At 48.6% G+C, this 27088-nt stretch overlaps 1 protein-coding gene and 1 long non-coding RNA gene across 7 annotated transcripts in view; one reads left to right on the forward strand and one right to left on the reverse strand.

The window, feature by feature from the left end:
- Positions 1-27088, reverse strand: part of Ttll11 (tubulin tyrosine ligase like 11) — a 225108-nt gene that overhangs the window by 86352 nt on the left and 111668 nt on the right.
- On the forward strand, positions 16477-26854 carry LOC134486079 (uncharacterized). Its single transcript, XR_015684279.1, has 3 exons — positions 16477-16583; positions 25504-25683; positions 26173-26854. It is a non-coding gene; the product is annotated as an uncharacterized LOC134486079 (long non-coding RNA).

The following is a 27088-nucleotide window of genomic DNA, read 5'->3' on the forward strand; positions in this document are numbered from 1 at the left end:
CATAATGTTTCTGCCTTGTCACAGGTCCAAAAGCAATGGAGCTAGCCAACCGCTGACTGAGGCCTCTGAGACCATGAGCCAAATAAATTCCTAACTTGTCCCTTCAACTATCCTGTGACAGTGACAGGCTCACGACTAACACATCATTCCCCATAATGGTTCCATCATACCAGGGACCTGGAACAGAACGTGTGAGCCATTCCCTCTCTAACATGCCAATCTTCCTGCAAACGATCCCTTCCTCCCAGTCACGGAACAGACGGCTGCTGGCAGAGGCCCAGGACAGGCCGCACCACACATGAGACTAAATGTTCACACACCACAGTGAAGTGAGAAACGCAAAAGGGGTGTGTGTGTGTGTGTGTGTGTGTGTGTGTGTGTGTGTGTGTGTGTATGTGTGTGTGTGTGTGTGAACATATGGAGACCACGCCTTTATGAAACTGTGCTGACGATATTAAGTTCAATCATGTGAAGTTGCAGATATTTTGACACACGGAAGTCCCAATTTCACATTTAATTGGTGATAATTGGTATTAGGAATTATCATTACATGGAGACATAAAATGTTGGCATCTTTCTTCATGTTAGCTCCCGTGTGAGTGTGTGTGTGTGTGTGTGTGTGTGTGTGCTTATTTTCACATTTTATTGTTTATGAAGCCCAGAAAGCTAGAAATTACTTACTTTCTTCAAGCAGCAACTCCCCAAACACCCTCACAATTTTGACTATCAAAATTGTGGCTAACAAATTTTAAAATCACCTATCCTTTGTCCTAGCAATCTTACTTTTATGGACCCAGTCTGCAGAAGGGCAGGCACCAGGGGTGTGGGGCAGCGGAGCTCACTGACATTTCCCACATGGGGGTTGGTTTTGAAGGGAATGAGAAGTCCCCGGACTGGGGTGGTAAACAGGCCAGAGAAGCAGCAAGAGCAGCTCTGGACCTGCTTAGGTGGAGACAAGCTCCGACTGTCCTAGGGAACATAAAGCAAGTCTGAGAGCGACAGACAGATCGCTCAGTGAAGAGTGGCTTCCTGAGTGTCTGCAGGTTTAAGTACTAGCATAAAAGCAGCCAGCAAGCAGTGGACCGTGGGCTCTCACTGGGAAGTGGGGGCTGGGTGGGCTTATACATAAGCTAATGTGGTGCTCAGGTGATGGCGCCCTGCCTAGATGAGGAGGCCGGAGTCCGAGCCCTGGCACAGCATCCACCAGGTAGTCCACACACTTACAACCCCAGCGTGATGAGGAGAGCATGGGGCTTTGAAGCTCTAGGAGCAGGAGTGAGTCAGAGAACAGCCTGGAACATGAGACCCATCTCAAAACAAAACCAAACAAAATAGCTAGAGTGGATAAGTCATTTGCATTATTAATGATGGAGAAGCCTATTACTTTTTATAATATTCTCAAATAAAGCAGTAAATGACAGCTTCGGTATGCAGTGGGTTACTACAGACAGCAAAACCAACAAGCAAAATTCATATTGCTTTTGCGATTCCGATCAGGTTTTCAGAGCAGGTGTTTTCTAAGCTGAGCCTTAGAAGAGTTGGGGGAAAGACCACGGAAGCATGGTACTCCCTGACCAAGGGCATCCCTCAGGATGGCAGCTCGTGACAGTCAGGTGGCTAGAAAAATTCTTATAGAGCCCGATCCTCAGTTAAGATTCTTATTACTTTATCCGAACAAACATACTCCACTCCACCTGCTACCCCGAGCATTGTCTCTTGCTTGGAGACCACGGACGGCTTCACATTAAGGTCAGGGAGCGGCTGTAGACATGACCAATAACTCACGCTGGTCCCTTTCCTTTGCCTGGCAGAACTCAAACTCATCCAGGTTCCATGCTCCCTTTTCAAGGACGCGTGCTTCATGAGAGGCTGGCCCCAGCCCAGACTTGCTCAGGGACAGGCTGCTGTGAGTCCAGTCTTATCGAGATATTAATTCATGGCTGGGGCTGTGACCCACATCTGGAGAATGTGATGTGTTGGAAAACCTATTAAGGTATCTTTGCTCTTTTTATTTTTATTTTTTAAATGAAAAAAGGTCTCGTGCAATCTAGGCTGTACTTGAACGAATGATGCCCCTGCTTCCACCTCCCAAGGGCTGGGATTGTGAGTGTACACCACTACCATACCTGGCTTCACCTTCACTCTGCAAGGACAGTATTTCAAAAAATATTATTTTATTTTTTAAATAAAAATCACTTCATCATAAAGAACTTATGAAAAAAAAAACCAAAGCCAAAACCAAACGCCACCCAGCTAGATGAACAGGACCACTCCAACCACCAGACCCAAAGACTTGATGAGCTTGTCTTGATGACGCTTAAGGTTAGAACGGCCACTCTGAAGCCCTACCCTCTCACTATCACAACCCCCTGCTACACACACACACACACACACACACACACACACACACACACACACACGACTGCCACGACAGAGTTTAAACTGGAAACACAACTGCTCCATGCCTTCCTTCAACACTTGCGTGTCCCTCACCCACACTGCCGCCTCCTTATCAGTCAGTATCACCCTTCCCCGGTCCTGGGTACTTTACACGTGTACACGTCGTAGGCTAGGACCCGAGTCTGAGAGAGGACGTGCGGTTCATTTTGTCTTTCTGAGGTTGGGTGACCTCACTTTGTATCACACGTCAGGGCTGTTTAGTATTAACGTGATTGACATATACACGGGAAGACCCTCATCTGTGGCCCGTTGGCCTTGAGATGCTACCTACGGTCTAGGCATACTACACCTGTGGCCAGCGGTGCAGCGTGCAGCCATACTGAGACCAAAGCCACTGTGCCAGGGATGGAAGGATAGCAGGGTGGGAGGAGCTCGCGGGTAAGCTGATGCCAGCGACCCACTCAGCTCACTGTTTAGCTTTGCACAACTTTGTGGGAGAGAGGCCGTCCCCTTAATAACTCTATGCTGCATCCATTGCCTGTGGCCAAAAGTATTTACTCATCCAGAAATGCTTTTCCCCAGTAACAAGAGCATCTCTGGTCAAACAGGTATTTCCCGTGGCACGCTGCACATTAACTTTAACCACAATAAGCACAGCTCCCTTTAAAACCCAGTAAGATGGACAGACGTGAGGTGTCATCAGTGAGCTTACTGAGGCTGGACTGTACGTCATCAGATGGTCCATTTCCTGTCCTGCTTACTTGCTTACTCTATCAGAGAGAGAGAGAGAGAGAGAGAGCCAGAGAGAGAGAGATAGACAGAGAGAGATAGACAGAGAGAGAGAGAGACAGAGAGAGAGAGAGAGCCAGAGCCAGAGAGAGAGAGAGCCAGAGAGAGAGAGCCAGAGCCAGAGAGAGAGCCAGAGAGAGAGAGACAGAGAGAGAGCCAGAGAGAGACACAGAGAGAGAGACACAGAGAGAGAGAGACACAGAGAGAGAGACACAGAGAGAGCCAGAGAGAGAGCCAGAGAGAGAGCCAGAGAGAGAGAAAGAGAGCCAGAGAGAGAGAGAGCCAGAGAGAGAGACACAGAGAGAGACAGAGACAGAGACAGAGAGACAGAGAGACAGAAGAGAGACAGAGAGAGAGAGCAATCATATCACCTAGAAAAGGAATACAAATACACAAATTAAGAATAAAAATGAATATAAGCGCGTGCGCTCTCTCTCTCTTTTCAAGACAGGGTTCTCTGTGTGGGCCTGGGTGTCCTAGAGCTCACTCTGTAGACCATGCTGGCCTCAAACTCGCTGAGATTGGTCTGTCTCTGTCTCCCAAGTCCTGGGATTAAAGGCAAATGCTACTCCACTGCTCAACTAGTATCTAACTCGAACTAAAATTTCTCACTCAACTACAGGAAATAAAGAAAGAGAAATCTGGGGCTGGAGAGAACGCTCAGTGGTTAAGGGCCCCAACTGCTCTTCCAGAGGTCCTGAGTTCAATTCCCAGCAACCACATGGTGGCTCACAACCATCTGTAATGGAGATCTGACACCCTCTTCTGATGTGCATGAAGACAGCTATAGTGTACTTACATATAATAAATAAATAAATAAAATTTTTAAAAAAGAAAGAGAAATCTGGGTGGTGGCAGAAGGCAGAGACAGGCAGATCTCTGAGCTTGAAGCCAATCTGGTCTCTAAAGTGAGTTCCAGGATGGGCAGGGCTACATAGAGAAACCCTGTCTCAGAACACATACACCCCACCAAAAAGTCCACTGGGTAAATTTAGCCCCTATAATGGAATATGCAGGGATTCAGGAGAGAAGCCTGCCCTTCCCTCTGACAGGGTGATAGCGAACTCTAAATAATTGTACAAAGCAGGGCCACTTTGAGCATGTGAGTGCATGCACACATGCATATGGAGGGTTCTTGAGGTCTAACTCAGTCCTCCTCCTTCCACAGCAAGAACTTTACTGAGTGAGCTGCCCCCTGTGACCTTGGGTAAAAGGGAAAATACCAGATGAGTCTCAGCAGACCCCGCCCTCAGTCCAGGGGACAGGGCCCTGCTTGCATGCTTGGCGGACTCTAGATTCCAGTATGTCTCTCACACACACACACACACACACACACACACACACACACACACACACACACACACGGTAGCAGCTTAATTAATACTCATTTGCTGACTAAGCACACTTCGTCATCCCAGCTCAGTGCAGGGCCCATCGCCACAAGGACAACATAGCTGTCCTAGCAGCTCGGCTCGGGGATGCGCCTGGCTACAGAGAAGCGTTTCTTCCATTACTTATGTTGGGCCCCCAAGCACCAGAAAACAATAACCGGATACTGAAAGAAACTGCAGCCGTCAATGCCAGCATGTGGCAACACTCACGGGATGATTCCATGTAGTGGTGAACAATTAATGAACAGCTGCTAAACTCTCCAGTATCGATGGACATCACCAGATATGACTGAGAGAGGCCAGACACCCAGGGGACATGGTGAGCACTGCACAAAGGAGTTTGCACACGAAGCTCAAAAACCAGGTGAAAATACCCCCTGGGAGAGCAGTTGCCAGCGAGGAGGGGACAGGGAGGTGAGATACTTGAAATACTGCACGTCTGTCTCGTCTGCAGTCTGGCTGCTCTGTGACGGCTTGCTGAGCTGTGCACCTATTGCTTGGGTGCCTTTCTCTGTGACTGGGTGTCCAATCAAAACGCAAATCCAGTTAAGCTAGCATAGTTTACAAAGACAAGGCTAAAAGAGGGAGGGAAAGGGGGCTCACTTAATTACAGAATTAGGTGTCCACCATCTTTGTACTTTCTAACAAGATCAGCACTGAGCAGCTTCAAAGACGACAATGAGAATTTCGAGTGCCTTAAAATATTGGAAAAAAAAAAAGAAGCATATATTTTCTTTGTAAGAAAGAACACGAAGTGTCTTACAGATCTGTATGACAGATGACAGGTGATAGAGACGATAAATAAAGCAGCGGTAGGTGGCAGAAAGCAGCCGGTGAACAAGTGATAATGGATGGGGGAGGGGCAGCACAAAGGGGGAGGGGCAGCACAAAGGGGGAGGGCAGAATAAAGGGGGAGGGGCAGCACAAAGGGGGAGGGGCAGCACAAAGGGGAAGGGGCAGTACAAAGGGGGAAGGGCAGTACAAAGGGGGAGGGGCAGTATAAAATGCTTGGGATGAGGGATAAGAAAGAGTGGGGATAGGAAGAAGGAGAAGTAAGGCCAAGGATGGCTTGAACACCCAAGAGACCAATGTGTGTTGGGTCTACACTGTTGCTAGGGTCAGGCAGCACACAAATTTGGCTCCAGGCTTCTGGAAAAGCCAAAGGAAAGAGTAGAGTTGGTCTCCCTGCCTCCAGGTGCCACAACTCAGAAGACGCAGCAGCTGCTCACAAAGTGGAGCTTCTCACAACTGAGGGAAGTGAGGAGACTTGGGCTCAGACAGCGCATGCTGTTACACCAGATGTCCTCTGTAGCATCCTAACATCGGCACTAATCGGGGCAGCGATGGCTGTGGTCCTGTGAGAGGCAGCACTTTGATACTCTGTGTGCCAGGCACCGTGCTTAGGTTTCCCTACTAGGAGGAGTGAGCTTAAAATCTGTGCTTCTTACGTGACTCATGTTGCTGGGGGCCGTGCCCCAGAACAAAGGCAAGAAGGCCACCCCATGATGTCTCGCTGGTGAGCCCTGTATCCTCCCAGGAAATCAGGATGGATATCACGAGGTGGCAAATGTAGAATTAATTAATTCATCAATTAATTTTTAGGTAGTCATGCAAACCAAAAGTAGAACTGATATTTTTTTCTGAAGGAGTGCTGTCTAACCAGATTTGTACCCTCAGTCTAAAGAAGCTGGCCAAGGTAATACATGAACAGGTCAGGATTTCCCACTGGAAACTTTCAAATCTGCTCCGTGCGCAGACCTGTGGACAAGATGGAGACTCCCTAATGTGCGCCACACAGCATGGCCATGGTCATTTCGGCCTGGAGTGTGACAGGAACCCAGAAATGACCACTCGTGTCAGGGGCGGCAGGGGCAGAGAACTCAGATGTCACCCACAGCAGCCCGGGCGGGGGGTCCTTTAATGTTTTAGGGACTTTGACTCAGGTGAACCAGTTCCTAGGCTCTGATGCAGAAAAGGACTTCAGAACAAGCCAGTATAGAGTTGGAATTTATGAAACATATGGATTTACACATGTGTGCACGGGGGTTAAGAAAGAAGCATTTGGGAACTAAGACCTGCCAGAGACTATGGGTTTCTCAAAGATAGTAACAATTGACAGCCACCCCCCTCAAATAACTGAGATTTGAAGCTGTCTCCAGAGGCTCCCTGGACAGGGCTTACAATACAAGATAAAGCAGGAGCCATTGGGCTTGCATGGGGTGGCTAGGACGAGTCCTCTCACTGTAAATGGCTGTCTGGTGAGATCTCTGTGACTTACTACACAGAGGAAGAAGGCCTTCAGAAATGCTACTGTTCTAGAATGCTTGACGAGAGGCTTCAACCAGACTCCAGGACGAGGGGTCCCTTCCTTGGCCATGCCTCATAGTTTTCCCTATCCTCTTATCCTGCCTCAGCAGGAGAGGGGCTCCCCCACCCAGAGGGCAGCCTTATTTTCACAGTCGCCTCGACCTGTGGGAAGTGGAGGAAGGGCCACCTGCTGACCCGCAGACACTGAGCATGTCCTTAAGCTTCCCAACTGCTGTGGCATCTGCCCACATATCTCTAATAACCTTTCATTAATAACACTAATCTGTGTTAACAGAAGGATTTACCAGAGGATAAATTAAGAGGGGCTAATTTGTTGCGAGGCCTTCAAGTATTTCCAGGCTGATAGGGAAGGAAGGTTCTAGCCGGTGGGAGGCAGGGGGAAGGGTTACTCAAGATACGATGTTCCTTTTAGGGAGTGGGGTTTAATTCCCTGTGTGCTGCTTTCTTCTTCCCTTAAATCCACAAATGTGGATTTCATGCCTCCCCCGCCCTCTTGTACCAGGAACTATTTTTAGTTCAGGCATACACAGAGGTGTGATGAAGTCCAAAGGGCTTGTTAACCTGTTCAGATTGAAAGGAGGAGGAGGGTCACAGAATCGTGACATCAGCAGACCTGGGAGCTCGCTAAGATTTGTTTTATAAAAGAGCTCACTACGGGGGTCTTCTCAGTAACACCCCCCCAATTCGCCTTTCAATCACCTCTGGACAGATTTACACACCCTTTTATAAGCACAGCTGTTGCATAAATTAAACTCCGTAATCCCCACCCCACAGCTACCGAGTCCCCCTCAGGAGCCTCTCTGGCACCTGCTGATTTATTTGTGTGCTTTTTCCGCACCTTGAGAATTTCAACTTTAGGAACCACAAGCTATGAGTCACTTCAGTTAGGGAGTATGAGGGGGAAGGGAGAACCCAGGTTGGGAAAAAGAGTGGAACATGGAGTGGTCTGAACTTGGGCTGGTTGGACTGGTTATGGTGGCCTCCTCCAGTGAAAGGGAGAGGAAGAGCTGAGAACCGTGTAAGAGATGCTGATGGTGCCGTCCGGGTTAAAGAGGTAACATCTTCCAGGTTCTCAAATCTGGCTGCCAGCCAGCCCTGGGCTTCGGCTGCTGCAGTTTGAGGAGTTGAACTTTCAAGTTTGAGCCAGCCCAGGAGGAGCAACTGGGGGGAGCTCTACTAAAGAACCTATGGTAACCCTTAGGCGCCTCCAGCTAGAGTTTCTGCCCTGCAGGACTTGAGCCCTCTCAGGTTTCACTTGCCTGAGAGTCTTTAAAAGGATGCAATGTAAGCACGAGGTTCCGCCACAATTGCGGGTGTGTCTGTGTGTATTTATGCTGGTCACCCCTGCCCCGGGGCCTTCTCACTGCCTTCAGTGCCACTGGAACTTTCTTTTTTTTTTTTTTTCCGGAGCTGGGGACCGAGGAACTTTCTTTTTCTTTAAGATTTATTTTATCTTTACTTATGCATATATGTGTGCTGGTGCCCATGGATCCCAGAAGAGGGCGCTAGATCCCTGGCCTGAAGTTACAGGGATGTGTGAGTGCCAGATGGTGCCGGAACTGAGCTAGGGTTCTTTGCAAGGGCATCGAGTACTCTTAACAGCCAAGCCGCTCTTTAGCCCCCACCCCAACCCCACCCCGATGAATTTGCAATGCCACATGTCTCACTAGTGTCTTTGGAGGAATTCTTGGAGGATGGGGGATTAGCAACTTTGTGAATCAACTTTAAGGCAGCTTTGGACTGGCAACCACCACCTTAGAAGCAAGCTGGCCTTGGGCTATGGCTCCCAAGGAGTGAGGAGTACCCTGACTCTCCAGTTGTTCTACACCCCTCCCCCTCAGTCAGTAAAAAAGAAAGACCCCTTATTTCTCCCTGGCTGAATATGTTTATTAAACCTCAAAATCCTAAGTGTGGGGCTGGAGAGACGGGTCAGTGAGAACAAGCGGTCGATACATAAGTGTGAGGACCCCAGTTCAAATCCCCTGTACCCACCCATGTGAAAAATGGGCTGCACATGCTTCTGTGACCCCAGTGCTGGGGGACTGACCATGCTTGGCGGTCAGCAGCCTGGTTCCAGGTTCAGTGAGAGACCCTAGCTCAGAGGAATAATATGGAGAGTGAAAGCAGGCACCCAACGTCCTCTTCCGGCCTCCCCCCTCCCCCCGTGCTCACACAAATCCTGAGGGGACAAGGGATATAAACGTCTATGTTCCAAATGCCACAAAGCGAAACATATGCAACAAACACAAAAGCCCACACGGAAACATGGACGGCCATAAGAATCGAAGACCCACACACTTTCATATTAGCTGACACTCACTAAATCGACGACCGGTGTTACACATGACAGCCAAGCTCCAGGGCCAGATGTTCCCAGCTGATGGCAGCCATGGTAACCAGCAGCTACTGTTCTTTGCATCGCAGGGTAGCACTCGCACCAGGAGCTTTGGAGACACCCGCCTTCTTGATTCAGTAATCCCACAGCTCTGCTCTATTCAGAGAAGAGCATAATTGAGCGTCTGACAATGGGGATAAATTACTGTTTGACAGAACCTGAGGATGCTCTCCGGTTACTGAAGCTGAGGAGGAGCACAGTAGAGTGATGTGGGCTGACATTTGTGCCGTGAAGCCATCGAAGGCCAGCAGAATTATGGTAGCGTGTGCACGGTGAGATATTGTTGAAGCCCCATTTACAGGTGGGAAAGGAGAGCGTTAGCAGAAACCCTTTATAGTTTCTAAAGTCCAGCTTTGTTTTGTTTTGTTTTTAGCATTAACATCATAACTAAAGCAAAACAGGCTACTTTTCCGGTTTATTCCCAAACTGCAAAAGGAATCATCCCCTAACAGGTGAAGTCGGTGTTCTCTGAGATGTCCTTCGCTTGGTATGTCACCCAGCTGGGCGGATGCTGGACTAGCATGCACGAAGCCCTGGGTTCTAGTCTCAGCACCATATAAATCAGGTATGGGGACACCCAGGTGTAATCCCAGCCCTCAGGAGGTAGAAGCAGAAAGATCAGAAATTCAAGGTTTGCTTCAGCTATATAACAAGTTCAAGACTAGCCTGGTCTACATGAACCTCCATCTATGAAAAAGATCCTCTAACTGGGCATTGTTGTTCCAGGTTCATTTTGATGCCCCCAAAGGCCCGAGGTACTACATGCTTCGTGTCAGAAGTGTAGAAACTGAGGTTTTATCAAAATCCTGTTTTGATCTGCTCGTAAGGGCTCACAGGGCCACCCAGTTCCCCCGCTTGCTCTGTCTGCCTGAGCTTCCTTTTTGACCCACACCACCTCTCTGGTCTTCCAGAGGAAAGCACTTGGGCTTTCATTCAAAGGACTGACATTTTGTTGCCAGTGAAGATGCTGGCTCACAGCAGTTGGTACCCGGCAGCTGGACTCCCCTTCCTGCTCTCCCTTGTCCCCCAGATTCAGTTTCTTTTTATGCAGTGGTAACACTGAGCTTGAAGCCAGGTCGCGTTTCTTTCCTACCCCAAGGCCACATGGCCCTGTGCAGGGATCGGGTGAGTGCAGCCGGGCTTTGCTTCTGGACATAGAGACCTGTCTACTGCCAGCCAATGGATGGTTGGTTTGCTTTTGTTACAAATGCAAGGGAAGATTTAGGAGATGTTAAGAGGGAGCCCCGTGGGAGGACGTAGAAAGGCCTCTGAAGAGCCAGGAGGGTGAAAGGGGCGGGGAGAGTTCCGAGGCTGAGGAACACACCAGTCTGGAAATGAAACAGAGGCATGGAGGGTGGGTACAGGGGGGGGGGGTTGGACCGGGGGTGGTGGTGGTGGAATAGCTTCTGTGGAGCCCTGGTGAAAAATGCAGAGGTCAGGGTGAAATTAGGCCCTTCCAGAGAGAGAGAGAGAGAGAGAGAGAGAGAGAGAGAGAGAGAGAGAACCCAGACCCAGGCAATTTCCTGCAGAAATACCTGTGGGGATAACAAACATGGTTTGTTTGGGTTGGTTTTTTTTTTCTCTCTCCCTTCTTTTTTTAAACCTGAGGAAAACTGTTGAGTCCAGCTACTTGTATCATCCAAAATTTGTTCCAGAGATTTCCTCTAGCTTGTGAGAGACATCTTAGGTCCCCAATTGTCACAGCCAATTGCCGTAAAGGAATGGAAGATCACCAAAGTGCCCACTAGCAGGTTGGGGGGCGGCTCTGTGTGGTGAGTTGCAAACATACTGATTTTGTCTCCTTGGTATTTGAATCCGACTGTGTGGCCTTATAGTAATTTCTGTCATGGGCGCAAAGAGAGCTGGTCGGCTCCAGGAGAGAAGGGACAGAATACTTGCCTTACTCTTCATTTTTCCTCTAAATGGCTCTTTTTATAGACCTCTAATACTGCCAGCAGGAGCTCAGGTCAGTTTTCCTCCGGACCATTTCTAACAGGAAGTCTGAGGTGCAAGACAAATGGAAGGAGTGTGCCCCCCCCACGCAGTGCTGAAGTTAGGGACTGGGGTGCTAATACCTCATCCTGCAAAGGTGACTGACAAAGCTGTCACATGGGCACTATGACACCTCCTCAGAGCTTACAGATGATCCCAGGTAGACAAGGAATTCTCTGCTTGCCTGACCCCTGTGACTTGGCAGCCTTCCAGCTGTGCTTAGCCACAGACCCCGCCCCCGCCCCACCCGGTTCTCTAGATCCATCAGGCTTGTGGCGACTCTGGACCTTGGTAGCTGCTGGTTTCTTCTCTTTCTCTCACACATACTTAGTCTTCAGATATATGGATCTCTGCTCCACGGAAGCCCTCAGACACTCCGAGGGTGAAAGGCTTCTTTCCCAGGTTCCCCAGGACAGGTTTCCATGTCAACTCTTAACCCCCCTCGTGTAGTCAGCACTCAACCTTTGAATCTTGCTGTTCACAGAGCCTAATCCAGAGCCTGGACGGGTTTGTGGCATGGAAGGATGGATGGATGGACAGATGGACGGACAGATGGCCTCCACTGTCCTACTCCCACGCAGTTCTTTCATCAAGAGCAGCACTGGGAAGGAGGGCGAGAGCCTTAATCTCGGGATGAAAGGCGTGGGCCGCTCTTTAGAAGATGAAGCATTCATTTTCTTTTTTCTTTCTCACTTTATGTGAAAGATCCTGTCCCATCAATCTCTCCCAGGTGCTGTGTTCTTCTCACAAAGATCGCAGTTTTCCTGTGTGAGGGCTCGGGGGTTATCCGTCTCTTATGGGGTGTTTGAATCTTTGGAGCTAGATGGGGATCCTGACGTGTATTTATTTGAAGTTCCCCTTCATATGCGCCTGCCAGGAAGTAGCCATGGGTTTTATAGGTAAAGAGTCCTGGCTTCTCAGGAGCCCTGCTTTGGGGCTCAGGGCCAGGGGTATCCCTGGGGAGGCACTGCCCCTGCGCCGCTCATAATGCCTCCCAGCAGACAGGGCTCCCTCTGCAGGAGAACCACAGCTCCCTCCGCTGGGCTTGCTGATGGCTGGTGCTGAGATTCATTTAGAATCTGAAAGCAGCTCCTCTCTCCTTTTGTTCTGTGCCACATGGTTTACTAAGGGTTGATTCCTGTTCATTAATTCCTTTGTTCCCTAAGATGCTCCCGTAAGGTATCACGGTCTTCTGAAGTGGGGCTCTTAGCATCCCTGTAGCACGAGAAGTGGGTGGGGGTGATCTGAGGCCGCTGCCAATCTCCCAGTGAGTTGGTGGCGGAGTATGGCTGTAAGTTAAGCCTCTTTCAGCAAGCACAGCTCATTTCTTCTCTCCCGCAGGCAGCCACTGTGCTGCCTCAGTAGCTCTTTCTCCCTGGGTTTAGAGAGGCCTAGTTATGAGCCTCCTGACTCAGCTGTATGTAGTCAGCCTGTGCTGTCCTATGGGGAGTCACGGCCTGAGCGGCTTACAGTCAGCACACACTGTTATCTCTTTCATTTCCCCTGGAAACCCAGTGGGGCTGGCTGTGGTTGCAGGTTGCTCAGGACAGCAGGGACTCTGGATCCCCCTTGTAAGACACCCCTCCCCTTTGTAAAGGCTCTGCTCTCATGGTGTGCACACCTCCCAAGGCTCTACCTCCTAATACCATTCACTGTTTTGGAGGTCTTTAGGTTCATTGGCTATTGCTGTGATAAAAATATCCTAAGGAAAGCCATGTAATGGGGAAGGGTGTTTATTCCCGTTCATGGGTTGAGGCTGAAGTCCATCTTGGTGGGGCAGTCTCGGTGGCAGGGACTGAAGGAACTGTCCACATTGAAGTCATAACCAGGAACAGGAATACACACATTCTTATACTCAGGCGTATTTTTCTACTCTTACATAGTCTGAATCCTTTGCTTAGAGGATGGCACCACCCACACTGGTCACATCTTACCACCTCAGTCGGCATACTCAAAGTGTAACCAAATCTGGACAATCCGGCACTGAGTCTCCCCACTCAGGAAGTTCTAGATTGTGTCAAACTGACAGAGCTAATGGTCACATGGGGTTAGGACCGCCTCCTCGCTCACCAAGTACCTCCCCTGACAGCCTTGTGGTGAAAGGTAACTAACTGAAAGAGTGCTGGCTCCAGGCACAGGCTGAGCCTATGGGCAGTGGATGGATAGATGGTTCTTTTTGTTACTGTCACCGCCCCCTAGCTTTCCGTGTCCCCTGGGATTTGATACGCATGCTTACCATTCTTGTTCACCAAATACCAGCACCACAGTCCCCTATAAATGCCTCTCTCTGAACTATATAATCCAACATTTGAGCCAGCAAATCTGAGAAAACGCTTTGATAGAGTTCTCACTACTAGTCAGCCACTCTCAGATAAAGAGATCTAGAGATGCATGAGGTCCATTTTCTTTGCACCCAGGAAGGTGAAAAAAAAGAAACATATAAACTGATAAAACAAACAAAACAAAACAAAACATGGAGTTCTGCAGGAATACAGAGAAATGGGACATATTTGGAAGGGAGGGTGGGGAAGCCCCTGGTAATGTTGCCCTGCGCAGGCACTGACAGAGTCAGCTGGGCAGATAAAAAAGGTCCAAAGAGCATTCTGAATAGACCGTTGTGCAGGCTGGCGGCTGAGCTATCCTTTGGTATTACAGCACAGACATAGATGGCTGTGCAGGCTGGTGACTGGGCTATCCTCTGGCACCACAGCACAGACCACATGAGTCTATAGATGGTAAGATGTGATTTCAGTGACTGTGACTGAGAATGGGTCTTCCTTTGGGGTCCGTGACCTAAAACCATTGGTGCTCTTAAGTCATCGTTTGAGAAGCCTGATGAAATGAGTGCTCTCTGCTGAAAGGATGCCCTGGGCCTCACTACCGTGTGACACTGAAGAGGTTCCCCCACGAGCCTCAATCCTAAAGCACCACAGTAGACAACAGAGATAGCAGAACGGGGGAGGCAGCATGTGAAGTCTGAGATCCACATGGATCAAGAAATCTGATTTGAATAATTTCTCAATCAGCTCCTCCTTGAAAAGGGAAACTGCTGGGGAAACCTGACAATTGACAGACCGTTTTATCGAGGTATAAAACTTTTTATATATTTAGACTATGCAAGAACAGGTTTAAATATGTACGCATCCCCAGGAGACCACAGTCAAGATCACAGGCACGAGCTCAGGACGGCTTGGTTGGTAAGGTGCCTACTGTGCAAACGTGGGGGCCATCCAGGATGGTATGAACCTGTAACCAAGTGCTGTAGGGGAGGGGGACAGAAGGGTCCCCGAGTCCACTGCTCGGCCCACCTCGATAATCTATGAGCCCTGGGTTCACTGAGAGCCCTTATCTCAAAAAGTAGGGTGGACGGTGATCAAGGAAAGACACCCGAAGTCAGCCTACAGCTACCATGTGCATTCACGTACATACCGCACCACACACATAGAACTGAGTCTCTTAAAGTCTTGTGTTAAATCTCTTATTAATGTGCAGACAACATACACTTGTCACGTTAGCATAAAGTGCCGCATTTCTTCTCATTTGGGAAAAAAAATCTCTTCACTTTATCAGACACTACCTTTATTTACAATAAGTAGAACCTCCTGGGTGAACACAGCTTCATTTTACCAAAGCAGGCTTCTTAAATGTGAAGTGAGTCCAGTTCACCGGCAGCCAGGTGAACTCTCCAGAGAAGTTGATGTGTTATTCCAGGAGGGCTGGGCACATGGGCAGCTTGTGGCACAGGGGTGGTCAAACACTCTAAGTAAGACTGGTGATGCCCATCAGGGACACTGGTGCAAGCCTCATGTTTGTTTGCAGCCTGAACTGGGCTCTGGGCTAAGAGATGACAAAAAGGCTCGAGGGCCAGGACACACTCACACCAGCCGAGTGAGGAAGAGAGACTGCAATGCTGAGGACGCGTGCTCTGCCCTGTCACGAGAGCCGACTCTAGACTGGTCAATGGGCACCCGTGATGGTTTGTATAGGCTCAGCCCAGGGAATGGCCCTATTAGAAGGTGTGGCCCTGTTGGAGTAGGTGTGACACTGTGGGTGTGGGCTTTAAGACCCTCATCCTAGTTGCCTGGAAGTCAGTGTTCTGCTAGCAGCCTTCAGATGAAGATGTAGAACTCTCAGCTCCCCCTGCACCATGTCTGCCTGGATGCTGCCATGCTCCCACCTTAATGCCAATGGGCTGAACCTCTGAATTTATAAACCAGACCCAGACCCAATGTTGTCCTTTATAAGACTTGCCTTGGTCATGGTGTCTGTTCACAGCAGTAAAATCTTAACTAAGACAACCACCCTGATTATGTGGAAGACTGGGTCTGAATCACTAGTCCTTGGCAAGATGATCAAAATGAAAAACTCAAATCACCTCACTAAGTACTGAAGCTCAGAAAATAAAGCTGTGCGTGTTTCTAGAAAATTCCGATTTTAAGTGACCAGACTTAAATTTTGTCTATCTGTGACGTGTGCTCGGATTTCATTTATGGGGAGTAAACTCGAGAAGTCAATAAACAGAAGGTCACACAAAGTCTGAGACTCGCTCGGGAGAGTCCCTTAAGGGTGACTCATCTAACTGCTCTCTGAGGAGACTGAGACCCAGGGGAGGCCTGGCTGGCTGTAGAGCGAGCTGGAGTTGGAGTGAAATGAAATGAGTCTCACTCTTGGCCACCCTCAAAGTCCCCCAGGGAGAAAGGAAGGCTTTGAACCTTTGAGGCTTGGCCTGGGAGCTCAGGTTCACTCACACAGTTGGAGGGAACCACCAGAAGGGACCATTCTGAAGAAAGCAAAGCGCAGACATAAACTGGTGAGTTTTCCCAGCCGCATGCATACTAAAGCCATGCCCCACAGCTTACAGCACACCATCAAGTGGCAATGTTTGCTGGCTGGTGAAAGTCTTCAAATTTGATTTCACTTCAGTGAGCTCCGGTGAGCAGCCTGGGAAGGTCGCCTGCTACAGGAAGAAAATAGCTCGCCTGGGGCCAGTTAGCTGGGGAGAGTCCTGGCCTAGGAAGGAAAAGCCCAGGGGTGGCTTCTGTTCCAGGCCAGCCACCCAACCAGGTGGCCCTGGTGGCACTTCATGCTTCCCTTCATCCTGACCTTTGTGTCTCTTAGATGGAGCAGGCACGTACGTCATCACTGTTCAAATGCCAACATCCCAGCCGAGCTCGGCCTGTCCTACGTGCCCTTTCTGCGTTCTCCGTGGCTAGTGATTATTAATGTTATGGGTATCCGAGGCCCACGCAGCTTGTCTGTGCGCTGGAGTTGCTGCTCTGCCTTGAGAGGTAAAGAGGTGGGAGGCGCTCAAGCGGGGAAGTGCAGCCAGTGGGTTGGAATCCATCTAATTACTCGTTTCACTCTCTTCACCCATTAATTGGGAACATGGTAAGGTTCAAAGACCTAATGATTAGTATTAGCTTCCCCTGTTCAGTCAGGCCGCCTAACTGCCCACTCCACCTGCCTCAGCCATTCACTGGGAAATTGCCTGAGCGGCAGCTATCCCGTTTGTCAAATGCCGTGAGTGCTTGGTAATGATCTAATGTGCCTTGGGCAAAGAGCATGGCACCAGACTGTCCGGCATCCTCTGAAACCCTGGTGTGTATGCGGACCTCTCCCGGATAGACGACTAAGGAGGCTGAGGGGCTGAAAAATTAAAACTAGCCTCTTGACTGAGCTTCTTATTGAAGGGAAGTGATATGCTCTGAAGTTTCTTCAGCCCGACCATCTCCCCCTGCCTTCCAGATGCTATGTGATGCTCAAATCGCTGTTTCACACAGTCCTGAAATGCCCGAGAACCACTGAAACAGGGTAGATGAATGTTGGGAGCTTACATCTAGATAATAGTGTTGTAAGGATCCTGTGGGAGGGTCCTGCTACACCACCAGACCTCCCAGACCTTCTGCTCACCCTGGGTTAGATGCACAATTCTAGGGGACTCCAGAGTTTCTTTTTCTTTTTTTCTTTTTTTCTTTTTTTTTTGGAGCTGGGGACCGAACCCAGGGCCTTGTGCTTGCTAGGCAAGCGCTCTACCACTGAGCTAAATCCCCAACCCCGACTCCAGAGTTTCATACAAAAAGTTTTAGTGTGTACAGTTCTCTCTCTCTCTCTCTCTCTCTCTCTCTCTCTCTCTCTCTCTCTCTCTCTCCTCTTCTCCTCCTCTTCTTCCTCCTCTTCTCTTCCCCCCACTCTCAGAACCTTTCCTTAGTGAGGTTAGGGTGCTTTGATTTTTCTCCTTTCTGGATCCTTGCAGTATTTACCATTGAGCTATATGGTTTTGATTTGATAATGGATCTCCTGCCTCCCCATCTATAAAACAGGGTCTACTGTGTAGCCCATACTACACACACCAGATTTTACAGTCTTCCTGCCTCTGCCTCCTGAGTGTTGGGACGTCAGGTATATGCCACTAGCCTTGGCTAAATCATGCCTTTCAAAAAGGCTTCCTCAAGTTCCTCAACTGGAGACTGTCACCATTCCTAACTGGTAGCCACTCCCCAGTTCCTGCCCTAACTCGTCAGGGGCTCTGCGTTCCCTCTGTCCTTCAGGAGAGTACCCTCCTGGTGGTGCTTTGGAGCCTGGCTCCCTCACAAGCCGATGAACTCTTTAGAGTTCTTTCTCATTTACCCCCACCACATCCCAGGATCAACAAGGGTCCCGGCACAAGGCGGGCAGCCTAGAGTATTCACGCGTGCACATGTGTGTATGTACTCATGCGTGCATATGTGTGTATGTAAATGGATATGCACGCGCGCAGAGTGGCTATTATTTTGTGATGCTTTAGGGTATCTAAGGCATTGCGTTCTCTGCAGAGAAGACCCAGGCGTGTCTCCCACCATGTGTCCCTCTTCTGCACCAAGAGCAGCCTGGAGTTTCCTGGGCTCTCTGGAACCTGTTCAGCTGACCGAGGGAAAACCAGGTCCAGAGAGGAGCAGAGGCTCTGGCATCATTTATACCAGGACATGCTTCACGACCAGACCTCTTCGACCAAGGGCACCGATAGCCAGATCTCGGTTCCAATACGCAAATCCTATCACGCCTTCTACCGCAGAACCACAGCAGGATGAGACGTCTAGATAACCCACATTTTTTTTCTATGCGAAGGAAAATCAAAGGACGCAGATGATTTCCGCTGGTGCTGAGCCTAGGTGAGGGCGGAATCTAAACAGGGGCTGGAGCCCAGAGAACAAGACGATGCACTGAGAAACCGAGAGGAGTGGCTGGGCGTGCAGAACAGGCACACACTTCAGGGGCTTCCAGCTACAGGAGACAGGGAAATTGGCCTCATTAGTGACAACACCAGATGCTTTTCTTCCTGGGCTTGGGAGGTAAAAAAAAAAAAAAAAAAAAAGAAAACAACAAACCACCGACAACAGTGACTAAATTATCCCAGCGCCTGTAAAGAGGTATGAGACCCTCTTACTCGGAGAAAGGGCCGAGAACTGACTGCTCTCACATGGAAAATGTCGGTTAGCTTTTCCTCTCTCTTCTCTCAGACAGGTGGTGATTAATACGATACAACAGGCGGCAAAGGAGGCACTTGTAAGATAGGTGCAGAAGGGAGATGATAAAGGAGGGACATAATGAGAATTTCAATCTGAAGGTAGAGATCATTAGGAAACACATTAACATGGAGCCTACTGGGCGGGGGGAATGAGAGCTCGCCGAGTAGACGCTGGCAAGGAGAAGCGCTCTCAGTCTGTGCTGCAGAGAGACAGCCCAGGTGGGGAGGGGAGGGCTGGGGTTAGGGTGTCCATTTTTTTTTTGGCACAAGAAACTGCATGAGAAGAAACCTTGGAGCACAGGGCAGTCGGGCTGAGGAAAGTGACTGTGGGGCAGAAAGAAGGGATTAGGGGACGTTCAAGGACATTAAGAATGATGTGAGGGGAGGCTGGAGTGCTAGACCTTTGTGTACAGAGCTCAGACCAGTGACTCTCAAGGGCTGTGCACTCGCAAGTCCCTCATACTCCCACAACCCATCAGTTTCCATAACATAAAGTGAGACAGAACCCTTAAAAACATACGAATTCTTCCAACAATGCATTAGTAATGATAAGTCAGTAAGACAGTGATGAGAGCGAGCATGTTCATGAAAATCCCATTTTTGTAAGAAACTTGCAAATCTCTTTGATGACTTTATAAAAAGATGTTTGGAGAAGGTGGGGTGAACTCAGTTGGTAAAATGTTTGCCCTGTGACCATGAGAGCTTGAATGCAACCTCCGGAACCCACATTAAAATAGCCTACAATAGCAGTGGAGCAGCCTCCTATCCCAGAGCTGGGGAGGCCGGGGTAGGCGGAACCCCGTAGCTCACTGCTCAGCCTATCTGGACTAAAGCAAGGCCCAGGTCAGCGAGAGACCCCCGCCTCAAAAGACAAGCTGGATGAGGCATGAGGAGCAGAACTGGAAGTTGATCTCTGCTCTCCACACACGTGCACACATGTGCATGCACCTTACATACACCAGAGAGGGGGTGGGGGTATGTCAGAGCCTTCCGCCTGTTTCTACCTTGAATGTGCTGTAAGGTTTGGGAAGGGCTATGAGAGAACCTGGTGTGCACCCCGTCTCCTCGAGGGCTGCCTCGTTAGGTGATAGGCAAGAGAGAACCTGTGTGGTGTTGACAAACCGGATCTCGTCGAGGCTCCTCCACTTGCCTTGGACCAACCTCTACCCTGTGGAGCACGGCAGTGTCATGGTTTGGATGTTAGGAAGACACTGGTTTGTGGGGATCTTCCACATGTGCGTCCAGCACACACTGGCATGACATCACTGTCCTCTATGTGACTTCTGACTTCAGGAGGAAAGCTCTTTACCGGAAAGTTGACAAGCACACAGTGGCAGGTACAAGCTTCCTAAAGATTCTAAATCTGGTTTCCTTGAAGTGGGGAATTTGCTTCTTTGTTTTGAGATAATAGATTGCCTGACAGTTTTCTTCTCAAGAGAGCCCTTCCTGTTGTGGCCACCAACAACTCATGCCAACACAAGCAAGGGGCTTTTCCATGGACAGCAACAGAAGCACCTTGGCCATTGCCACTTGGCCATTTGTCACACACAATATTACCAATGCCACCAACAGAAACTGTATAACAAGGGCTGAGATTTAAATTTTTTAAACTATATTTTTTAGACTAAATATAGTCTGCGGTTACTATCTTTAAAAAATATATTGCATCTGTTTATGCATGTATGCACACAAGTGCTGTGTGTATGTGGAGGCTAGAGGACAACGCTAAGAGCGTTCTCTCCTCCTACCACAGGGACTGACCTCACAGCATCAAGCTGGGTGGCCGTCCTCCGACCCAGCTGTCACCATCTTGACGGACCCTTAGCCAGAGGCTTTATTCATCTCACTGTTTACAGCAGCTGGGCCCACATCAGTACCATGAAAAGGGTCAATAGTCTCTTAGTGTTGTGCTCATGACAACAGCTTTCACCTCACAGATACCCTGTCAAGGTCTTGGGCAAGCCTGGGGCTCTAAGAACTGCAGATTGAGAACCATGATACATGCTAGACAATGGAAAACCTTGTCTGCTACTTGACACGATCTTCATTCTATGGGGAAACGAAAAGCCGTCAGTGACCCCATTTCGAGTGGAGTTTTGAAGACCATCCCAGGGTCGGGAAGTGGCTCAGCGGTTAGAGCATTTGCCATGCATACATGAAGACTGGACTTGGCAGTCCCAGAACCCAAGTCAGTGCCAGGTGGGAGTAGTGGCCCACAGGTAGCCTCCGAATTCAGGCACAGGGGATCCCCAGAGCAAGCTGGCTAGCAAGGCTAGCCATATCGGTGAGCTCTGCATTTGATTGAAAGGCCCTAACTCAATGCATAAGGTGGAAGAACAATCAAGGATGATACCAAAATGCATGCTCTGCCACCACATGTAAACACACGCACACAGGGGCATGTACATCTACACGCAGACACATGTATATACACATAGGTGCACGTATATCTACACGCACATGCACTACTTGCAAAAGGCCTGTGCACGGACATGGAAAAAGGCACTGGCTGATGACGGGAAAGTAGAGTTGAAGTTGGAGCAGGAAAGAAGACAGGCTATGAGCTGCTCAGAGCTTTCCAAGCTGGAGAAGACAGTAAGCACGGTGAAGGGCAAGCATGGTGAAGGAGAGAATGATGAACCAATAGATCCCGAGGACAGAAAAGAGCACAAACCGGGAGTTCATGGAAAAGGTGGCGGCCCTGGCTTGGGCGCCTAGAAGAGCTGAGAGAGAAGCTCAGGGCAAAGCACAGTGCCTGGCTCAGGAGGCAGGAGCTGTTGCCACCTCTGAGACACCTCTCTGGGCCACTTCTGAGAAAAGCAGCCTCGGGTGGAGACTCCTTGACTGGCCTTGACTACGCTGAGGACTGTCAAAGACAAACAAACAGAAGACAGAAGGGGTGGTGTGGCCAAAGCCTTTAGGTCTCCCTGCCTGGGATCTCAGATCCAGGCGGGTCCTTCCAGCAAGCAGGGATCCTTCCTTTTAGGATCCCTGCAGATCCTTCCTTTTAGGAAGAATCTGGCTCAGTCATCAAAGACAGACAGAGAGGGCCCTCTGTGTCTGTGTACCAAGTTGGGTTTAGAGAAAAGAGGGGTCAGGGCACGAGTTTTGAAGGCCCCAAGTCCCAGCTCATGGCTAGATAGTTTCCTGGGACTACATTCCCAGCTCTTCTTCCTATGTGCAGCTGACTCCCCCTTCCTCTCCAGACCAGGACACAGGAGAAACATGGAATAAACAGAGAAGTTTAAAGAAAAATAATCTATAATCTTGCATGTCAGACATGATCATGCTTACGATTTTACTGTTTGGGGATGGGGAAACGGCTCAGACAGCAAAGTACTTGATTAAAGCATGGAGACCCGATAAGTCAGACTCCTGAGCTCAATCCCCAGCAACCACATTTTAAGAGTCGACTGGGCACGGCGGTGCACACCTTTAATTCCAGCACTTGGGAGACAGAGGCAGGCCTTAGTGAGTTCGAGGTTTCCCTGATCAACTTACCAAATTCTAGGAGAGCCAGAGTTACATAGAGACCTTGTTTCAAAAAAACAAAGCAAAATAGGAGTTGGGTATGGCGCACACTTGTGACCCAAGTGCTGGGCAGAGGGACACAGGCTGGTCTCTGAGGCTGTATGGTTGGTTAGTCCGCCTACCTGTCGAGTTCTGGGCAAGCAGGGACTGCTGTCCCTAACAGAGGAGATGGGTGTCCCCTGAATAACACCACCCGAGCTTGACCTCTGACCCCCACACATGGTCACACACTTGGGAGCATGCTCATGCGCGCACACACACACACACACGTAGACGCTCAATGGCCTTGGTGTTTTAATATGGTAATGCCTAGATGTTCCTGCTAAACGATATTTTTGATCTATCCTCTGGTCCCTCTTTTAGACACAGAGGCTGTTTCTCTGATGATTGTGATACATGATTTTCAATTCCAAATGCAGACAGGAATTTGGGCCTAAGCCATCCTGGAGAACGGCATTCCCTTCCGTCTGCATGGTATTTGACATCGATCAAAGCCCTTTTACATACATTAATAAAAAGCAACATTTTTACAATATTTTACTAAATGTTCCCAGATGTGCATGAAACATCTGTCAAACGCTAACAATCATCTATCTCGGGAAGCAATCATGGGAACAAGTGGAAAGATGAACTCAAATAATGACAGCTCCATTTGATTGATCCCCACTGTATGCTGGGTGCCGTGCTAAGCATTTTATACCTCATGTAGTCCGAGATACTCTGTGAAGCACACAGTTAACGTCCTGCATTAAGGTATGAAGTGGGGCCTTAAACTCACTTGTAGTGACACGGTGGAGCTGGAACTGTAACCCAGGCTCATGTGATCCCAAGCCCTGAGCCCTGACCAATCCCACAGCACTGTCTTCAAGGGCTTTCAAGACCAGTAGCACTAATTGTGTGACAAGTGTTTGTCAAATGGTGACTTTTCAGACTTCTAAACCTCTTCTGTGTCTTCACCCTACTGTACTGGCATCTAACAGTGTCATCCAAAATGTTTGGTGACTCCTTGGCCGTACGAACCACGAAGAGAGAGAGATGCCTCTCCCTGAGAAAATGACAAAGCGAAACATAAAATTCTAATCTAAGAATATTAGAAAAAACAACAAAAAACAATTAACGTTTTCAAGAGAATAAACCAAACCCTAAGGGAATGGATAATTTTGAGAGCCAAAGATGTGTTATCTAGAAAAAGATCGGTAGAATATGAAAAAAATCTATAATTGTGAATGTTTACCGAGTACTGCAAACATAATAACCTGAACACAGATTCCTGCCAGAACCCATGGCTGACATCACACTGGCACAGTTAGAAATGGCAAACGCTACACGATCCCCCTTCAAATTATGATCATAGTAAACATAAGGATAAAATGGTATTCTAAAAAAGAAAGAAGATCCAGGCCTGGTGACTCATGCCTTTAACAGCACTCAGAAAGCAGAAGCAGATGAATCTCTGAATTTGAGTCCAGCCTGGTCTACAGAGTGAGTTCTGGGACAGTCAGGGGCTACACAGAGAAACCCTGTCTCGAAAAAACAAAAAAAAAAATTTAAAAAGGAAAAGTAAAACTGTCAATCTTAGCAAACACATGGTAAGGCTGCATAATTAAAAGGCTAGGAAGAATCCTGCACAACTGTGACTTGGACATAGAGGCAGGAGGATTGTATATTAGGGACCTCCTGGGTTACATATTGAATTCGAGGTCAGTCTGAACTGCCTGTATCAAAACTAAAAAGGGGCTAGAGAGATGCTTCAACAGCTAAGAGCACTGGTTGTTCTTCCAGAGGACCTGGGTTCAATTTTTAGCATCTACAGGGTAGTTCCCAACTGTCTGTAACTACAGTTCCAAGGGATCTGACACCCTCCCACCAAGGCACATAAAATAAAAGTTTTTAAATTTATTTTAAAAAGCTAAAATATTTATTCTAAAAAATTTATTTTAAAAAGCAGGCCTTCAAGAGAGTTAAAAATACATAAATAAATAGAGAACCTGTAGAACTCACCAACAGGCAAACTATAAAGACACAGCCACAGTGGTCGTACCAGTCATCGGATGCTTTTTAGCCGGGGTGAAGAGAACCTGTCTACAAAACTGTAAGAAAACAGAAGCTCCAGAGAAGGCAGCCAGGGTAACTCAGAGTGGGAAATCTAAGTGGCGAAAACTCTGCTTGAAGACAGTGAGGCTCATTAGTAATCCCAGAAACGAAGACGAGGTGATGAGGTGCTGCTCGTGTGGATCAGACAGGCAACTGTTAATTAATTAATTACGCCATAGCCAGGTGCCGGCAAGAATGTGGGAAATGGGGTGTTTACACAAACTGGTGGGAGGGCAAGTTAGTACAATCACCCTGGGGTGTCAGGTGAGTGTGTCCATTCTTTGAATAGATATTTATTGAGGGAATTGCTCTAGGTTGGAGGAATGGAGCAGATAACCAGGTCCCTTGAAGTCTTGGGGTGAGAAAATAGCATTTTCAGTAACATAATAATATAATAACATAGCATAAAATAACATAATAAATAAGTAACATTAGTAAAGAGTCCACTTCTACTCTAGAAGTAGAGAGGACCTCTTACACGTGGGTACCAGGGACACACAGAAAGTCACTTAGAGTGGCTCCGCTTGCCACAACAAGGGTGAAGGAAGCAGCTTGACCTCTCTTTGCTAAGAACTAATGAGGGACAGAGAAACTGTGGTTTATCAGATGAAATACTGTGTAGCCAGCGGCATGAACAATGGACACCCAGCAGAGGTCTAGATGTGTCACATGCAGTAAACATCAAAACACAGTGCGGGGGGTTGGGGAGGCTGGTTACAACAGGGCACAGTGTTGTGTCATTTAGATAAAACAAACACACAAACAAACACCCTGGTGTATAGAATAGTCATCTGTACTGTCTGTGAATGTATGTGTCTTTGGCAAAAAGAACAGGGAGTAGTGACTTTTTATGGAATACAGCATAAGTGACGTTTGAATGATGGTTATACAAATTATATGAAGGTATAAAACTGTCAAAGTATACATGCAATTAACTTTTCAAAATTAAAAAAGAAAACCCAGAAATCTGAAATAGATAAATCAAGTCCATCTATGGAGATTACACAGTTATCCACTGTATTGTCTGGAGAGATAAAATGTTTCATGATTAATAATATAGATGTTTCACTTTGTAAAAGCAGGAAACAGACAAAAGGTGCCTGCTCTGGGCATGGAGGGAATCTCTGGTGCTCGCCCAGCCCAGCCCAGCCTGGGTCAGCTGATGCAACTGTGGCCCTAAAAGGCACGTCATCAGCTGGGAGCCAGGAGCAAGGAAAAGGCGCAGGGAGCCTCAGCTGGAGGAGGGGGAGGCAAAGCAGGTAAGATAGCTGGCGGTGTGGGGGTTCCTTGGTGGGAGCTAAAGGCCAGAGAGTCTTTTGTACTACGTGAAAAGGTGGCCTGTGCAGAAGGGTCAGTCCCTTCTTGGCACCGACCACTTGGCTAGCTCCCTTCCTCGCTGGTCCCAACATGCGAGCTTGCTCCTGGGACATCAGCAAAGACTCAGATGGCTACCCAGTCTCTGAAAGCACAGATATGGACAAAAGTTGTTCGTTTGTTGAGTTTGTGATTGATAGTCATAGACCTCTTTTTAATGATGTACAACTGTGTGCTAATAGGGCGCCCCACTCTCCCTAGCCCTCCTTACTGAATGCCCCATCTTCCCCTCTGAGTGATGTGCTTCTGACCTATTTTTCTCCACCCCTCCCCCACCTCTCACTGAGGATCGAACCCAGGCCCTTGTCCACACAGGGCAAGGGCTCTACCTTTAAGCTGCATTCCTAACCCTCTTTGTTTCATCTTTCTTTTAGTTCCTTGGAATCCGTGTTTCCTGCTCCCTCCACTGGTCTGCACCTGATCAGACATGGGGACTGCCGAGGTGCCTGTCACACTCGTCCGGAGCCTCAATCAGCACTCCAGGTCTTCTCTATCCCTTGGCCATCATGGTGGCCTAAGTGGACTCCCTTTTAGAGTGGCATCTTCCTCTTCTCTTCAAAGCCCACTTCAAGAATCCCCTTCTGGAGGCAGAGCAAACACTTTCCTCTGTGCCCTGAGAGCACTTTGAGTCATCACCCCCTACGCTGCCTGCTGGTGTCACACTGGAGGCCCTCGCTCTCTGACAGGCGGCCTGTTTCCTAGGCCACCCTGAAACCCTGCCTCCAGCTCACTGCAGGCTACAGAGCAAGTTTTATAAGACATTTGCTGAACAAGTCACTTTTTTTTATTTTGCATAAACTGCAAATATAATTTTAATTGGATTACCAACTTATTCAAACACTATTCAACTCTAATTAAACAAAGAGGCCTTTATTCACCACGGATCCCAGAGATGTTGGCTACAGGCGGTGAGAAAACTGGAGGCTCTTCAGAGCTCCACGTACTACAGGAGAGGGCTATATTTGGGAGCCAATTAATTTCACAATGTCGAAAACTAATGCATTTAAGATTCTGCTGTTCGCATCCATTTTTCCCCATTAAAACATTTTAACTGCGCAGTGCCTGTCATTGTCTTAGTGTGTGTGAGAGCTTTCAAGTAGGGACCTCAGGGTGGCCAGGCATCGCTAGCGCTCGCGCCTTGCTTCTGAAATTGCAGTTAATTTCGAGACACCTTCAAATCGACACATTGTCACACACGTGAGAGCCGGGCACCCACAAATGCCTCTGTGCGGGTAGGGCTGCCTCCCTTCCTCTCTGCTGCAGGGCTTTCCCCAGAAGACCTCACCTTTA

Source organism: Rattus norvegicus, chromosome 3 (assembly GCF_021556685.1).
Source record: "Rattus norvegicus strain SHRSP/BbbUtx chromosome 3, alternate assembly SHRSP_T2T, whole genome shotgun sequence".
Lineage (NCBI taxonomy): Eukaryota > Metazoa > Chordata > Mammalia > Rodentia > Muridae > Rattus > Rattus norvegicus.